A 16,696-nucleotide genomic window follows, 5' to 3' on the forward strand; every position below is an offset into this window, starting at 1 on the left:
AAAAATAAAATAAAAAATATAAACTCCTCAAATGCAATGGTCTATCCTATACAGTAGCAATTAGCCACGTGGTAGCTGTTTAAATTTAAACTGATCAAAAGTGAGTAAAATGTAAAAATCAGTTCTTCAGCTGCACTAGTCACATTTCACATGTTCAACAGTCACAGAAATTCTATCTCCTTTATAGTTCTGGGAAAGGTACTGATAAGAGGATTCACTCTGTCTTGCTTTATACCAAATCACTAGCACCTGATTCCCCATGGGGGCTTTTGCTTTAAGAACCATCCAAGCCCATGGCCCCCTCCCCTGCTTCTACCACCTAGGGCAGCACTGTGGCCAAGGAAACTTGACCGAGCCGGGCAGGGCCTGTGGACAGAGGATCAGAGAACTGGAAAATCCTGCTACTCAATCCTCGGGAGAAGGGGCACAGCCAGAGGAGAGGCTGGCAGATCAATCAGGGGCTCAGCTGGAAGGCAGGTAGCTTATATACCCTGCGGTGTATCTTCTAAAAAATCGTACTGGCAAAGAGACGGCAATGAAACATGCGCCATGTGCCCTGAGCTAGCCCAGCACCTTCAAAGCATCAGCCTCTGGGGTCAAGATGCAGCTGTGGCGACAGTCTGAAATAACCACCTGCCTGAAACCATGCTTTAAGCCAGGCAACCCTACAGGGATACAAGCCAGTCTCCCACTGGATAAAAGAGAAGCCAAAGGCCACTTGATCCTTTACCTCTAAGGACCCAAGTCTTCAGACTCTTGGGGAGCCTGGAACAAGCTTTCATTCGAACACTTCTCTACGAATGAGTGCCAGTGTATGCACTGTCATTGGCTGAGGTCAGTTCTCAAAGGTAAAGTGCTAGAGCATCACAGAAGTGACTATCTTTCACATGACTAAAAGAAATTAAAATAGCCCTCTGTATGGGCATGCAGTGGCAGAGGCCTGAAATAGAACCTCAGAGCCCCAAAACACTCTCCCATCTCTGGAAGCTGTGCTCTAAAGTTATGACTGATTTGAGTTGTTGTATGTCAGAAACCAACACAACACTGTAAAACAACCATCCTCCAATCAAAAAGCAAGCTGAAAAGACTATTGTTTAAAAAGAGGAAAAGCAAGGAGATTACAGAGGGTTCTGACGTTTCTAAAGAAGGGAAGTTGGTCTACAGTATTTTCTAGCTAGTGTGAGACCAAAAGGAGCTCTCTTATAAACAGCCAGTACTTTGATCAGGGTAAGATTTCTGGCTTCCAGCACGAGGTCCAGCATTCAGAGCCCCTTGTGAGCTGGTCCCTACCTTCTTTAACCAGAAGCTCTTCCCCAGAGATCTCTGTAACTCGGGAAAATCAGCATCAGAAAAAAAACTTCATAATTAAGAATAAAACACACTTTTGTTTGGAACTCTATCCAAATAAGTAAAAATCAAAAGCTGTCAGTTCTAAGATCAAAAGCAAATATGAACAAAATAACTGCCGCCTATGCTAATTCTCAGAACAAAGAATGAATCTCATGTGGATTGCCTTAAGAGTATGCTAAATCCTTCCACTTAACATCTGGTTGTCACAATGCTATCATTCAGGGGACATTTTTGCAAAAATATTTTACTTACAGCTTTCCCAAAGGCCTCCCAATCCTTTGAGCTTCAAGTCCCTCCCTTCTCTTCATCAGGTAACAGGTCTCACATTGCCAGACTCCCACCCATTACAATCTCCACACGTCAGTCAACCAGCCCCCCAACATCCCTTGCTGTGATTTCATGAAATTCTGTCTCTGTCAAGAGTTATAATTTCACTTTCTAAGGTAGGTCTCATATTTGTAAAATGTCCTTATGTCTTGGGAGGGACAGATAACCAAGACATGGATGCTCCAGGAGCCTGGCTGGACACCAGGGTTAAAAAGAGAGGAGGCATGATGGGGTGGGACCCAAGTGCGTAAGTGGCAAGTCCATCAATGGATATATTCCTGTTATAACTGCCACATTCCCCCTAAAACCTGGAAACTCCGGGGAATTCGTTACCAGATAGGCTGATAATCTGACCTTCTGGTGGGGGCACCTGAACTAGCTTTGTATTTTTCTCCACTTCCCCATTTTCTGTTGATCTGAACTATACACTCTATCTACCCCCATCTTCTAACAAATCATTCTGGCAGAACTAGGCGTTATCTCCTTCAGTGAACCTTCCCGCAGTCCCCCAGCCGTCAGTAACCTTGACTTCCTTCTGCATGCCAACAAGTATTTGTGATCTGTGTCTTCTGCTGTAATATGAGAACACTGGCAGCACCCTGCACTAGGCTGCAAGCTCCGTGAAGACAAGTCTGACTACATCTCTGTAGGTGCCATGGCACTTTAGCATCACCACGCCTTCCCTTGGTGGGCATTTAGTATAACACCAAATGACAAACAGGCAAGCCATGAATCACAGTGCTGCCCCACCAGCGCCACTGCGGGCCATTCCTTCACTCTGTTCATTATGGTCACTAACAAAATGAGCATTCCTCACCAGAGTAGCTTTAGAGACTCCAGAGGGGCAGCTGAGACCCAGAGAGCTTAAGTAAGCTGCCCAATGGCACACAGCTCTTCTCTTCTTCTGCCCCACTCCACTGGCGGCTCACAGTGGCCCACAGCGTGACATGGAAGGCCATGGACAAGTTGGAGCCTGCCCACCCTTCACATGTCATCCTCTTGTATCCTGCCCCCTATTTTCCTGAAAGATCTACAATCCTGACATGGCATACTCCTTCACACCCCCAGGGCTTCCACACAGTGGCTCCCCTACCCCCAGCACAGCCCTGCTTGGGGGACTTGAGGTTACATCCTTCAAGTCTCGGCTAGGAAAACATTGTGTTGTTGTTCAGTTGCTCAGTCGTGTCTGACTCTTTTGTGACCTCATGGACCGCAGCTCACCGGGCTCCTCGGTCCATGGATTTCTCAGGCAAGAATACTGGCATGAGCTGCCATTTCCTCCTGCAGGGCATCTTCCCAACCCAGGGATCGAACTCGCATTTCCTACTTGGCAGGTGGATTCTTTACCACTGGGCCACCTGGGACCACCCCACCTGTAAATGCTTCTCTGAGGGTCAGCTGTGCAGTTCCATAACCTACGTTCACATCTCTGCTCTGTCACTACCAGCTTTGGGACCTCGGCAAGTCACAGAACCTCTTGGAGCCTCAGTGTGGGGAGAAAATCAAATGATGCATGGAGACTGCTCAAAGCAGGGAGTGGACGGTGATGAGCACTCGCTGCACAGCTGGGAAGCACTGGCCTGCTCTCCTGAGAAGAGCTACACAGCCATGCCACTGAAACCAAGCAGGACCCTATGGGGCCCTCCTGGGCACAAAAGCCTTTCTGTGCTCCCTCCTTATCTGTAGGAAATAGGTTTCATTCAGCCACCTTGACTTTCCCTGAGTTCCACAGGGCAGATTCAAACAGTTGCTAATCAGGGAAGAGAGGGGCTGTAGAAACAGAGGAGTAGTTGAGAAAGAAAAGTTCAGCCTTGGGGCAGGGTCCTGGTTCCTCCTCAAGGAACACACAGAACACTATCTTCGATCTCTTCTGTAGGAACTAAGGCTCCCACCCAGATTGAGGATGGTAACTTCAGGCTGAGTGTAAGATTCCTGGAGCACAGCTTTGACCTCACCACCAACCAAGCAGAAGAAAGCCACAAACCCTGCAGCCCTCAGCCCTAATTTGCCTTTTAAAAACGTCTCCCCTCAACCCACTGGGGGAGTAACCTGTACCCTTTGCTTGGCCCCGCAATACATGTACTCTGCTCCAGACTCCGCCATTTCGGGGTGTCTGTCCGCACTGCTTATCGTCCACACGAACTTGTGTTCAGGAATACGCCTCCATCACCCTGCACTGCTGCTGTGCCAGGTCTGCTCAGACGCTTCATCAGTAAGCAGCTCTCTGTCGCTATCTTTATATTCCCAGAGTCTAGCCCACAGCTCAGTTCCCAAACTTCATCACATATCAGGCTTGAATCCTCTTCGGGTGCATCACGAGGCAGATACCCAACACCAGCAGCCAAGAGCCACAGTTTCTGGAAAACCACCTGAGCAAGGCTGCTGTCACTCTGGGTGAACATTTTACAAGAAGAGGATCTCAACGTGCAGCCCTGTAAGCACCTCTGCTCACACCTTCTGCAGGCAGTTCTGTTTTCCTGAATCAGCAGTTTCCTTGGAACAGCTGGAAACGCATCCGACGACGGGCAACAACGTGCTACATGGCTGCTGGGACTGAACATATGATCAAGAGGGTTTCCGAAGGTCTAGTGTAGGAGAATATCGTGATCTTTCTTGAAGCGGGGACTATCTTCATGGTTAAGGAAGACTTTGGTTTGCAAAACTTACTTCTAGATGGTGTGTGCTCAGTCGTATCCAACTCTTTGTGACCCCATGGACTGTAGCCCACCAGGCTCCTCTGCCCATGAGATTTTCCAGGCAAGAATACTGGAATGAGGAGCTATTTTAAAGCTCCAGGGGATCTTTCAACCCGCATCTCTTGCGCATGCCCGCATTGGCAGGTGAATTCTTCACCACTAGCGACATCTGGGAAGCCCCTAGGGGACCCTATGTCTCAATTAGGGTTTCTCAATCATAGCACAAATGACATTTGGGGCCAGATTAATTCTTTGTTGTGAGGGGCTTTCCTATCCACTTCCTAAGCATTGTGAGAGTAATTAGCAGTATCCCCTGCCTCTAACCAGTAGAGAGAGGCCCCCAAGTTTTGATAAGCAAAAATGTCTCCAGATGGTGCCAAATACTCCCTAGGCATAAAGCTGCCCTCAGTGGAGACCCATTTCTACAGGAAGTGAACCCACTCAACTCCAATCTTTATTACCCCAGTTAATCAGTGAGGAACATTTTTAGTCACTCACCAAATCTACTTTGAAACATTTTCTTTCAGTGCTCAGGAGTTTTTTTTTTTTTTTTTTTTAAGGGCACAGTCTTGAAGCTGTTCTTTTTTTTCTGCATTTTATTTTTAACTTGAGGATAATTACTTTATAATATTGAGTTGGTTTCTTCCATACATCAACATGAACCAGCCACAGATATACATATGTCCCCTCCCTCGTAAACCTTCCTCCCACTTCCCTCTCCATCCCACCCCTCCAGGCTGTCACAGAGCACAGGCATTCCCTGAATCATACAGCAAATCCCCACTGGTTATCTATTGTACATATGGTAATGTTGCTAAAGCTGAAACTCCAGTACTGTGGCCACCTCATGAGAAGAGTTGACTCATTGGAAAAGACTCTGATGCTGGGAGGGATTGGGGGCAGGAGGAGAAGGGGACGACAGAGGATGAGATGGCTGGATGGCATCACCGACTCGATGGACGTGAGTTTGAGTGAACTCCGGGAATTGGTGATGGACAGGGAGGCCTGGTGTGCTGCCATGGGGTCGCAAAGAGTCGAACACAACCGAGTGACTGAACTGAACTGAACTGAATGTATATGCTCCTCTGTCCATGGAATTCTCCAGGCCAGAACACTGGAGTGGGTAGCCGTTCCCTTCTCCAGGAGATCTTCCTGACCCAGGGATCTTCCTGACCCAGGGATCAAACCCAGGTCTCTTGCATTGCAGGTGGATTCTTGACTGTCTGAGCCATTATGGAAGCCCTGTATGTTGCAATACTATTCTCTCAAGTCATCTAACCCTCTCCCTGACCACAAGTCTATTCTTTCTGTCAGTGTCTTCTCTGCTGCCCTGCAAATAGGATCATCCATACCATCTTTCCAGATTCCATATACATACCTTGCCAGGCTTTCAACCCTGGCTGCACAATACCCCCAGGGAGCTTTACGAAAAGAAACAAAAACAGATTCCTGGAATTCCTAGGCCCCACCTTCAGAGATTCAGATTCAGCCTGACTGGGGCAGAGGTCAGAGAAGGTTCTAAAAGGCAGCCAGAAGCACTGCTCAGAGACATTTCGTTTGATTCTCCCTTCTCCCCCATCCTTTGAATCTGGCTTTGTTAAAAGCCAGCAAGCCATTCAGCCAAAATGAGGCTAAGGGAATTTGTTAACACCTTCATTCTTAACAATAAAACATTCTCTGCATACTCAATTACTTGGCCTGCAGATGACTTGCAAGAAAAGAAGGGAATTTAACTCCATAACCACGTGACTTTCCCATAGCCTTATAGATCTAAAGAGTGCTCTCCTATAGGACTATTTTTTTTTTTTTGGCTACACCATGAGGCATGTGGGATCTTAATTTCCCGATCAGGGATCGAACTAGGGCCCCCTACGTAGGAAGCGCAGTCTTAATCACTGGACCACCAGGGAAGTCCCTTCCATAGGACTTTCTGTGAACAAAGAAATGTTCTGTTTGCTCTGCCTAATATGGTAGCTGCTGGCCACATGGCACATGAGCACTTGAAATGCGTGTGACTAAATGCGTGTGACTAGTGTGACTGAAGAACAGAATTGTACATTTTATTTAATTTGAATTAATTTAACTTTAATAGCCATATGTGGCTAGAAAGAAAGTGAACTCGCTCAGTCATGTCTGACTCTTTGGACCCCATGGACTGTAGCCTACCAGGCTCCTCAGTCCATGGAATTTTCCAGGTAAGAGTACTGGAGTGGGTTGCCATTTCCTTCTCCAGGGTATCTTCCCAACCCAGGGATCGAACCCAGGTCTCCCGTACGGCAGGCAGACGCTTTACTGTCTGACTGTAAAGGACAGTATGAAAAGTGCTTACATCCCTGCAGGGTCATAGAAATAAAGAAAAGCTGTACAGCTGCTAAATTTCATACAACTGTGAAACTTACAAAACTTTTTCTTTTTGGGGGGGCGGATAATGGCTCTACAATATTGTGCTGACTTTATGTCTTATAACATCTAAACTCGACAGTCCTTAAATTATCAAATGGGATCCTAACATATTCCAGTAAAGAATCTTAGGAGAAATTTTTAAATAAAAATTTTTTTTAATTTGCAGAACTAGCTTCCCATCAAATTCCAAACACTAGCTTTGAAGGTGACATTCCTGGCCTCTTCTGAACACTCACCGCTGTAATGACTGATCTAGTCGTCAGAATAACCAGGAGTTGGAAAAGTATATGGCACATGAAAGTGGATTTCCACAGTCTCAGCAGTTTACTAGCCTACTAGGATAAAGCATTCGTTTGCTTTCTTTTCCTCCAAACCCAGTTTAACCTTTGAATAGAACTTCTTACTCCCAAGATAGGCCTGAACCAACCACGCACACTGCAAACCAAGGTCATCTCTAAGGTTTTTTTTTTTATTCCCTCCTATCATTAAGTTTCATAATCACTTACAACTGCACAAACCACATTGACGCATTCATTCTAGGTAACACAGATTCTCACAGAGCTAGAAGGTCATATATTTTTAAAGCTTAAAAAATAGGCAATTTTATCGCATTGTAAAGGCAACGGATGATATGTTGCAGTTCAAGACATTCTCACAGGCAGGCCTTTCCAAGCACAAAAAATGCTTACCTCTTCTTGGCTTGAACTCCCCTGACCCATCGCTAAGCGAAATTAGTATGAGCCATATAGTAATGAGTTAATAATTCTCCAATAATTCAAAGTAGTGGTCACTCTTCATACTAATAGGTATTTACTGAGTGCTTATCATGTGCTGGGCCCTGTGCTTTATTTTATCTAAATCTCACCACTGCCTTCTAAAGCAGGTATTATTACCAGAAGCTGAGGCTCAAAGAGGTTAGGTAACTGGTCCACAGCCACAAAGCTACCCAGTGGTAGAAGTGGGATTTGGACCTGAGCCTCTCTGATTTTTCTGGTGGGACCCCTCAGCGTTATGAACAAACATGTAGTTATAATATTCAGTACCTCACTGAGTCATTCTCCCTGTGATCAGCTGCAGCTCAATGAAGGGAGTTTGGGGCTGCAGGCTTCAGAAATTCTGAGCTTATCTTTACTTCAGAAACCACCCCATCCCCCATGGGCCTCTCTCTGTCCTGGGGCTTCACCAGGCAGGTGGGAAGAGGAGTCTTGGGGAACACTAGTAATCCTAACAGCACAACTGCACCCAAGAGGATAAGGCAGATATGTGCTGCAGAACTTTCCAAACACCATTATGGGAGTAGAAGGTGGTAGGATCCCAGCTACACATCCCAAGGGAGAAAGAAAGAGATTTTAGGTGGGAGTAGGGGAGAAATCAGGGGAGTGTTTTCAAGGGGACAGACAAGTTAAGACTCTAAGGGGTAGGTAATGTTTTGTTAAATCAAAAACAAATGGAGACCAGCCTTGAAGATTCCCTGAGCAGATGATACTAGTGTAGCCACACAAAGCTTAATTTAACTTATTTTAGAAGACTCCTTATGTCAGTTCTCGCTCATGTCCCTAGAAATCATACGCAAAACCTGAACTGTTTCCCAAGGTTGACATGAGGTAACTACTGACTAATTCCCTATTATTTAAGAAAATTCTAATATTACAACCATCTACTGTAAAGAATAAGCCACCACTTCTTTCTCACTATATAAGCTGCTTTACTGCAGATGGTGATTGCAGTCATGAAATTTAAAAGATGCTTACTCCTTGGAAGGAAAGCTATGACCAATCTAGACACCATATTAAAAAGCAGAGACATTACTTTGTCAACAAAGGTCTGTCTAGTCAAGGCTATGGTTTTTCTGGTAGTCATGTATGGATATATGAAGAAAGCTGAGCGCCAAAGAATTGATGCTTTTGAACTGTGGTGCTGGAGAAAACTCTTGAGGGTCCCTTGGATGGCAAGGAGATTCAACCAGCCCATCCTAAAGGAGATCAGTCCTAGGTGTTCATTGGAAAGACTGATGTTGAAGCTGAAACTCCAATACTTTGACCACCTGATGCGAAGAGCTGACTCATTTGAAAAGACCCTGATGTTGGGGAAGATTGAAGGCAGGAGGAAAAAGGGACGACAGGGGATAAGATGGTTAGATGGCATCACCGACTCAATGGACATGAGTTTGGGTAAACTCCAGGAGTTGGTGATGGACAGGGAGGCCTGGCGTGCTGCAGTTCATGGGGTCGCAAAGAGTCGGACACGACTGAGCGACTGAACTGAACTGAAGCTGCTTTAAAACAGTTTATCCCTGAGCCTCGTTCCACTGTTTTGGTTTTAACGCTCCTGGTTTTGTCTTTTTGGAGTGTGCACAATAAATTTTTACTAATTACTACTACTCTGGTAATTTATTGGTTTTACTTGTTTTATTTCTGAACTTTTGACAATTTAGACATTAGAGATTCCATGAAGAGCATTCCCAGAGCAGGTGACAACCTAAAGAAAGGCAGCAGAGGGTAGATTGTGTGTTCACTAGCTTGGGTTAGAGCAAAGGAAGCAGAAAAGGAAGGACATCACGATGCAGAAGGGGAGGTGGGCAGGGTCTCCAAGATCCCAGACTGAAGGGCTGAGGCAGCCATCAGAGAACCTAGCAAGTACCAATTAACCATCCCAGGACCTGTTTTGCACCCCAGTCCTGGCACTTTCAGGCTGTGTGGCCTCATGCAAGTCCTTTCTCCTCTCTGGGCCTCAATATTCTTAAAAAGGGTACCAAGGATCCCTTGCTGGTCCAAAAACCTAATTTTAGAAAAATAAATTTATGCTAGGGACACAGGTTATTAACTTCTGTAATTTTTAACTTTCTATATTAAAAAATGTTGATAAAAATTTATTAGTTACAATAAAGTAAGCCCAGTGGTTCAGAATGGGGGCTTTGAGGTGACTCAGTGTGTCCTGGGAGGGACCCATCTCTGAATCCCTCTCATTTCTTCTCTGAGAAATGGGCACAATGGAGGCACCTACCTCATATGGGGGTATTGGCAGGAGTTCGGCAGGTAAGGTTTTCAAAGGTGCTTAGGAAAGGGCCTGACACCCTGTTTTTGCTTACTGTATGTCACCTATTATTAAGAAGAAGCTATTTTTAACCCCAGCCAGGTGGAGTCTGCCATTAGGGATTTCTGAGCAGGTGAGAGGTGAGATCTTTTCTTTACCACTCAGCCCGCGGGCACAGAAAAGGATTCATACAGTGGCCTGCTGGCACAGCCTTTCAGTCTACAACCTCTTCCTCCCTCCTTCAGCCTGGCCTCCTCTACTCCCCTGCGGGTTCAGGGGTGCACAACCCGCATGAGCAGCCAGCGTTACACAATCCGCATTTCCAACTGCCAGGAAGTCCTGGGGATGCCGGGGTTGCCGGGCGGTGCAGTCGGGGTGGTTGGACCAGCAACCTGACTGGCAGGTTGAGCGGAGGAGAGGATGCAAAGGAACTGAGGCAGGGTTGAGAAAGAGCTGAAAGGCTGCTGGAGGTAAGTTATGGTTGGGAAAGGTCTTGAGGGGTGCACATGTCTGGGGCAGAATGGAGGCAGATGACAGCAGCTGGCAGGGCAGCTGAGCTGTAAGCCCTTCCCCAGAAACTGGAAGGAACGCGGGTGCAGGAGCCTCCAAACCATTGAGGCCCTTGGGGAGGGGCGCCTACGGGCTGGTGCAAGCAGCGGGGAGGCCGAATAGAAGCGTGCAGGTCCCCGACCAGTCCTCATCTTGTCTGGATGCTTAGGGCAGCAGGCAGCCCGGCCCCAGGGAAGTAGGGACCAGGGATTCAGGAATGTCAAACCTATCCAGGCGCTGGAAGGGAGAGCGCAGGGGCTGGTGCTGGGGCGGGGAAACGGAGGAAAAAGGGAGGTACAGGTCCCCAACCCTTCTTCGCATCGTGCCCTCTGGAGAGAGGTCAGGCAGTCCGGACTCGGAAGTGTAGGGTAGGTCATGGGGCCACTGGGGGAGCCCGGGAATATTCCCTCCTAAATGCGCACCACCAACCCCATCGCCTCCCACCCCGACCGGCGCTCACCTCACCTGACCTTAGCCGTCTGGAACCCCTGCGCTATCCAGACGCCCGTCCCTGGTCCTGGCCCCCAGCTCGGACCCGGCTGCTGCGCGAAGCCTGGGAGCACACCGGCTCTCAGCTCCAGGCCCGCCTCTGCTGGGCGTCTTAAAGGCGCGGTGCGCGGGCCTACGTCCCCCGACAGAAAAGCTGGCTCCGCCCCCGCGCTGCTCCCAGGCTGCCGCGTTCCGTCTTGGAGGCTCAGGGGCGAGAACTCCTAGCTCTTCGGCATTCCCAGGTCGTAGGGTAAAGCCCGGAGGATAAAGTTGGTATTTGACACAACCCGATCCCACCAACCTGTCTTTAGACATCCTAGAGCGCCTACCGTGTTCCCTGTGCAGCCCCAGGTGCCGGGGAAGGGGAAGGGGTGGCAGAACCCAATCACCCCCGCCTCGGCCCCAAAGCTTTGACTGGGGCCTGGGGGAGGGCTGGAACCCAAAGGGCCACACACACTTCCACAATACGACGACAAAATCCTTTGCGGCACTGTTTATTTTGCGTACGTAAGTCGCTCAGTTTTGTCCAACTCTTTGCGACTCTATGGACTGTAGCGCACCAGGCTTCTTTGTTCATGGGACTTCCCAAGCAAGAATACTGGAGTGGGTTGCCATTTCCTTCTCCAGAGGATCTTCCCAACCCAGGGATCGAACCTACATCTCCCCTGTCTCCTGCCTTGTAGGCTGATTCTTTACCGCCGAGCCGTTTTCAGTTCAGTCAGTTCAGTCGCTCAGTCATGTCCGACTCTTTGCGACCTCATGAATCGCAGCACGCCAGGCCTCCCTGTCCATCATCAAATCCCGGAGTTCACTCAGAATCACGTCCATCGAGTCAGTGATGCCATCCAGCCCTCTCATCCTCTGTCGTCCCCTTCTCCTACTGCCCCCAATCCCTCCCAGCATCAGTCTTTTCCAATGAGTCAACTCTTCGCATGAGGTGGCCAAAGTACTGGAGTTTCAGCTTTAGCATCATTGCTTCCAAAGAAATCCCAGGGCTGATCTCCTTCAGAATGGACTGGTTGGATCTCCCTGCAGTCTAAGGGACTCTCACGAGTCTTCTCCAGCACCACAGTTCAAAAGCATCAATTCTTCGGCGCTCAGCCTTTTTCACAGTCCAACTCTCACATCCATACATGACCACAGGAAAAACCATAGCCTTGACTAGACGAACCTTTGTTGGCAAAATAATGTCTCTGCCTTTGAATATGCTATCTGAGCACCTATTGTGTGCCTAGCATTGTTGGGCACCACACCCGCCAGTGACTCAGGCTAGATCTCTACCTTGGAAGGGCTTGGAGGGGCAGACAGGTTCCCCTGCCCTATGTGGGGCATCTCATTTGGTGCTGTCAGGTGGGCACTGTGCTCTTCTGAGACAAGGAACTTGCCCTGTAAAGCACAGAACTGGGAATCCCAACCCTAGATCATCTACCTCCAAAGTTCTTGGGTGCAAAAATCACCATCTTATAAATTTTTCAAGCACCATGGGTTAAATCCCCACTATGGCCATTTCTTCATTTCAAGGACAATTAAACCTCACTAGGCAAAAAAAAAAAAAAAAAAAAAGGAAGGAGTGTATAAAAGTCATCACCCATTAAAACTCAAATACTGTTTCTGTCTAGTTTATCTGCCACCAAGCCTAGGTTTTTGAACATCTGGCCTCAGTTTACCCCCTCAGCAGCATGTGTTAGCACCCCAGGGGCACTGGGGCTGAACTCTACCACCTCAGCCTTTGCCAAGAACTCTCATCCTTTCCCACTTGGCCTGGCTTCGCCTTCCTCTTTTCCATATTGTTGTTCAGTTGCCAAGTTGTACCTGACTCTTTGTGACCCCATGGACTGTAGCATGCCAGGCCTCTCTGTCCCTCACCAACTTCCAAAGTTTGCCCAAGTTCCTGTCCATTGCATCTGTGATGCCATCCAGCTATCTATCCTCTGACGCCCTCTTCTTCTGCCCTCAGTCTTTCCCCCCATCAGGACCTCTTTTTCATACCTCAATTTAAATGCTACTTCCTCCAGGAAGCCTTCCTTAAATTCCCTTTGGACCCACACTATACTGTGGGCTCCTTCCATCAAAGTATTTATTCATTCATTTCACAAATATTTACCGAACACTTACTACGTGCTGAGCTTCTGTGTGTGTGTGTGTGTGTGTGTGTGTGTGTGTGTGTGCGCGCGCGCGCGCGCACATGTGCAGTGGCAGCGGTGGCTGCAGCAGCAGAGGTGTCTTCCTACTGTACTGAGTCTCTGGCTTGCCTGCTTCTTGCTCCAGACCTAGGTGGAATCAGTACCTAGCAGGACTTTCTCGGCCGTTTAAATCCACCACAAAGGCAGCCTCAGGCCTGCCAACCTGGCAAAACCTGGCTGAGTTGGGCAGGTCTTGAGTTCTAAGAATGGGACACAGATGAGAAGCACCAGAAATGTAGCAAAGAGGAATCTCCAAGGCCACTGGAAGCCCTGTAAAATCTGCCTGTCAGGGCTGCTGGAATGCATCCAGAGTATGGGGCAATCTCCCTGGCTGGGGCCGGAGCATGTTGGACATCTCATCACTCAGACGTCAAGAGTTACATCTGACCGGCTTCATGGAACTGTTCTCAGAGCTCTGGGGACAATTTACTCATCAAAGACCATGTACCTTCTCTGGCCTTATTTCTCCTCACTGCCAAAGTCTTTCCAAGCTAGCAGTCCTTCAACACCCTCAGAACAGGTCCAGAGAGGCAGCAAGGACTAAAACTGACCTTTAATCCTCACTTACCATTTTTTAGCAAATCTCAGGCTCAGGGAGCATTCACCAAACAGCTGCTGACGGGGTGAATGAATAAATAAGGGAATAAAATTTACGGATGACTTCCTGGAAGTTCCCACAAAACCACCGACAAGCTTCACTTGGCGGGTCTGAACACGTAAAAACACTTATAGCTTAAATTTATTTTTTTTTCCTCTCCAAAACCTAAAAATGGGTAAGTTATCTTTCTTATAATTCATAGTTTGTGGCCCCAGAGGCCTCCTAGGGTCTGCAGTTTCTATATTCAGAGAGGCTTTTTTCCCCAGAGTTTTATATTTAGATACACTGAGCCCCAGATGGGAGTCACCTTCTCTGTGACTCCTCTCCACCTGGTGACTGATAGGAGAGAAGCCTTAAATAGCTCCATTTCACAGTGACACTCAGGAGGCAGGAGGAGAGGAGGGGACTCATGTGTGGTCCCTCCCCGCGTCAGTAACACCCCTGAACACTCACAGAGGAATCAAGGGTGGGTGGGAGGACAGGGAGCAGTCCAAGGGGCCATCCAGGTTCCAAAAGGCGCCTTCAGTCATGTTCAGTATAAACTCCTTATTACCTGACAGGTCTCATCCCAGCATTAGGAAAGAGTTCAGAAACCTCTCCTCTGCCAGCAGGTGCAGCAAACAGCCCCAGGCTTCACCCTGCCATGCAGTCTATGGAAAGCTCCTGGACTCAGTGGCATGCCAGTCAGAACGGAGTGATACTGATGGTCACCACTGTTTGATGCACGCTTATTACTGATCAGGCACTGGGCATCACCTCACTTAGTCCTTACAATCACCCTGGGAGATATGCCAACCCACTTTACAGATAGAGTTCTGAGGGGTTAACAGACTCACTCAAGATACCATAGCCAGCGGTGGGGTCAGCAGTCAAAGAAGTTCATTCATTCATCAAACAGTACAAAAGACCTACTACATGCTGCGTACTCTCTGGGTGAACACTTCCTGCCCCCAAGGACTTACGAGTCTTTTAATAAGATGAAATATTAGTAACAGTTCGATCAAGGATTAAACACAAGCTATGGTGGAATTACCGAGAAGGCAATGGCACCCCACTCCAGTACTCTTGCCTGGAAAATCCCATGGATGGAGGAGCCTGGTAGGCTGCAGTCCATGGGGTCGCTAAGAGTCGGGCACGACTGAACGACTTCACTTTCACTTTTATGCATTGGAGAAGGAAATAGTAGCCCACTCCAGTGTTCTTGCCTGGAGAATCCCAGGGACAGCGGAGCTTGGTGGGTTGCCGTCTATGGGGCCGCACAGAGTTGGACACGACTGAAGCGACTTAGCAGCAGCATGGTGGAATTATGAGGAACAACAGGTACAAATCTGGGCCAAGTACAAATGCAACATGGTTGAGACTTACATGCTATATCATATGGAAATATACATAGGATAAAAATGAAATACATGATACCACATGTATATGGATACCAGCTAGACAGCATTCCTGGGTCTATGGCCAATGTGCACAATCCAGTCTCCAAAAGTTTACCACATGGCATCTGCAAGCCAACCATTGAGTCCCCTGCACAATATGCTATTCATATGTCACCACCTCAAAGCAGTTTTCCCAGATTACCTATGCAAAAAAGAACTAGTTCATCACCCATATCCCTGCTGCTGCTGCTAAGTCGCTTCAGTCGTGTCCGACTCTGTGCGGCCCCATAGACGGCAGCCCACCAGGCTCCCCCGTCCCTGGGATTCTCCAGGCAAGAACACTGGAGTGGGTTGCCATTTCCTTCTCCAATGCATGAAAGTGAAAGTGAAGTCGCTCAGTCGTGTCCGACTCTTAGCAACCCTATGGATTGCAGCCTACCAGTTTCCTCCGTCCATGGGATTTGCCAGGCAAGAGTATTGGAGTGGGGTGCCATTGCCTTCTCTGCATATCCCTGCAGCACATTGTAAATGAAGCTGCATTTACTCATTTCAGTGACTCCTGACTCCACTGATTGTGAATTCCTTTTCCATCTCCATCTCCCCAGGGGCCAGCATGATGACTGGCACAGAGTAGGCAAATAATAATTAGCGATCATGTGTTGAGCTCTTCCTGAGTGTCTCACTTTGTCCTCAGGTGCTACATATATTATCTCAATGAACCATCCCAACAATCCTATGAGGTGGGTACTATTATTGGCCTCATTTTAAAGGAAAATTAGCCTCATTTGAGGAAGTTGAGGCTCAAAGAGGTGAATCTACCCACAATTACTCAGCTAATAAGTGATACTGCCAGAATCCAAACCAAGTTGTGTATGTCTGAATGCAGTCCATGTTCTAACCACTAAGATGCCTACTGCCATAACTAGTAATGGAACTGGTTATGAAAGATATGGCAAAGTCTCACCTTAAAAGAGCTTATAACTAGAAACCTATGAAATTTTTAGGCAAAAAAAAAAAAACAAAAAACTTCTTTACAAACAATTCAAAATACTTATACATTTATTTGTAACTTAAGTAATGGTCAAGTATCTGTTTATGCACAGGACCAAAGTTGTAGGGGATATATTTTGACTCTGGTATAAATTACAGGATGAGTTATTATACATCAATGAAAGAGTTGAGGAAATTATATCATGAGACAAGTCAACATATGTCAGAATGTAACATATGATCCTGGAAAGAAGGACTCAGTAATCAGGAGGTTATCAGTTCTTAAACTATTGATTCATCTGTTGAAAATGCCAGTTGAGAACAGCCCTAAGTCAGAGAGGATCCTGGATGGGAAGGAAAGGGAAGCCTCTGAGACAACAGTGTGACTGCTGTAGGGGAGCAAAATTTGCCACCCTAAAATATGTCTCTTTGGCATGAGGATTAATTTAGGTTGATTACTTTTAAGAGACAGAAGACTCAGGAAATTTTTCTTTTTACCTCCTCCTTAGCTCCCTAAAGAATTCAGGTAACAGGCCTGTTCCCAGGATAGAGTTATCATAAGACATATCTTAAGACTCCACTCTGTGTCCACTGTCTCTGCCTGGCCCAACAAATACCTATTGACTGAACACTTGCTTTCCCATCTTCATGTGACTTGCCTTCTCCCCTTTGAAGTCCCAAACCACTACCTCCAAATAT

At 47.3% G+C, this 16,696-nt stretch overlaps 1 protein-coding gene across 4 annotated transcripts in view; it reads right to left on the reverse strand.

Annotated features, from left to right (window-relative positions):
* Positions 1-10,968, reverse strand: part of ABHD6 (abhydrolase domain containing 6, acylglycerol lipase) — a 48,394-nt gene extending 37,426 nt beyond the window's left edge. For 2 of the 4 annotated variants that reach the window (XM_055557747.1, XM_055557750.1), the window contains exon 1: positions 10,824-10,968. The gene's annotated coding sequence lies outside the window, so the exon portion shown is untranslated. Of the gene's footprint in view, positions 1-10,818 lie in introns of all 4 variants that reach the window. The other 2 variants (XM_055557748.1, XM_055557749.1) reach the window with 2 other exon arrangements.
* Between the last annotated feature and the right edge of the window lie 5,728 nt (positions 10,969-16,696).

Source organism: Bubalus kerabau, chromosome 20 (assembly GCF_029407905.1).
Source record: "Bubalus kerabau isolate K-KA32 ecotype Philippines breed swamp buffalo chromosome 20, PCC_UOA_SB_1v2, whole genome shotgun sequence".
NCBI lineage: Eukaryota > Metazoa > Chordata > Mammalia > Artiodactyla > Bovidae > Bubalus > Bubalus kerabau.